The sequence below is a fragment of the Benincasa hispida genome, unplaced genomic scaffold (genome assembly GCF_027475165.1).
Source record: "Benincasa hispida cultivar pf3 unplaced genomic scaffold, pf3_genome.v1.1 HicScf511, whole genome shotgun sequence".
NCBI lineage: Eukaryota > Viridiplantae > Streptophyta > Magnoliopsida > Cucurbitales > Cucurbitaceae > Benincasa > Benincasa hispida.
Genome location: NW_028326615.1, coordinates 20519 through 22314, shown reverse-complemented (window position 1 = coordinate 22314; position 1796 = coordinate 20519). Strand labels below are relative to the sequence as shown.

At 32.2% G+C, this 1796-nt stretch overlaps 1 pseudogene; it reads left to right on the top strand.

The window, feature by feature from the left end:
• Nucleotides 1–452: 452 nt before the first annotated feature.
• LOC150030160 (uncharacterized) lies at nucleotides 453–1586 on the top strand (annotated as a pseudogene).
• Nucleotides 1587–1796: the final 210 nt, after the last annotated feature.

Below are 1796 nucleotides of genomic sequence, written 5' to 3'. Positions count from 1 at the left end.
TTTTTACAGGTACCTACACTACTTTAGAAATGGATGATAATGGTCATTTCAAGTTTTGCTTCATGGCTTTTAGTGCATCAATTAAGGGTGGAAGTATTGTAGACCTATCATACATGTTGATGGCGCATTTTTGAAGTGTAAGTTTGGTGTCATCAATAGATAGTAACAATCAAATCTTCTCTTTTGCATTTGATGGTTTTGAAAATGACACATCATAGACATGGTTTTTTGAAACATACAAAGTAGTTTTGTGGAATGAAAGAATTTAGTCATTGTTTCTTATAGGCATCTTAGCATTCTTAAAGAAGTTTTAAGAGTGTTTGCTAGTGTTGAGTACTGTGTGCATGCAGCATCTCTTAAGAAACTTGAAACTTCATTTTAAGGATCCATTGCTTGATAATTATTTCTTTAGTTCTGCTAATGCCTACACTAGTGATGATTTTGTGTACCACATGAGATGCATGGAGTCAATCTACCCAAACATTAGAAGTTATCTTAGTAGTGTTAAGTTTGAAAGGTGGTCTTAGGCATATTCACGAAGAAGAAGGTATGGAATGATGACGTCGAATGTTGTAGAAAGTATAAACTCAATGTTTAAGGATGTTAAAGAATTACCCGTGGCTAGCTTTCTTAGTTCAATCAAAGTTATATTGCAAAAGTGGTTTTATGATCAAAGTAAAGCTACTTTTGTAATGAAAACTTCTTTGACTTATTAGGCTAAGAACATATTACAACGAAAACACAAAAAATCAAGAAGTTTCTTGGTAAGAATTCTGTCTTTTTCTTATTATCTATCTATCACTATCTACCTCAGATAGACACTGATAAAGGACTATCGTTGTCCATCTTAGGTAGACACCGATAGTGCTCTATCTCTATCCATCTTAAATAAACACTAATAGTACTTTATCTCTGTCCATCTCAAATAGACACTAATAGTGCTCTATCTCTGTCCATCTCAAATAGACTCTGATAGAGGACTATCACTGTCTATTTTAGATAGACACTGATAGTTTTCTATCTCTGTCTATCTCAATTCGAAGTAATCAATAGGTAGACTCAGATAATCAAGTATGTAAAATGTCTATCTTAGATAAACAATGATTACCTTTTTCCTTGAATACTTGTTAATACTAATTACCTTTCTCGTATTCATCTATTAGGTTGATCCAATTAGCAACATCGAATACAATATAATGGATGGAGATAAATAACTCATAGTGAAGCTAGACTTGGGATCTTACAGTTATTGAGTATGGGATCTTGAGGAAATTCCATGTGCACATGCACTTGCTGTTCTCCAAATGCTTAATTTAGATACCTATTCTTATGTAGCTGGCTTTTATTATAAAAGAACATTGTTAGTAGCATACATTGGTTGTGTTAGACCTATTGGAGTTCAATTAGATTGGAGAGCTGAAGATGATGTCATGAAAACATTACCTCCTATTGTTAAACGTCAAGCTGGAAGGCCTACAAAACAAAAAATTTCATCTGTAGATGAATTTAAAAGTTCACCAAAATGTAATTGTAAAGGCCACAGTAGTAGGACTTGCAAACTTCAACCAATTAATCAAATTATATAATCATTATTTTTTCATTGTAATACATATATAGACAAATGGATTGACATTAGAGTTTATAAATGATATTTTCTGATTTATTCTGTTCTTGAGTTGTAAATGTTTTTAATAGTACCTTACTCTTAAGTCGTTATATATCAATCATATGCATAAAAACTGGAAGAAGCACAAGAACTATCAGTGATAGGCACAGAAAGTGTCTATCTAACTCTA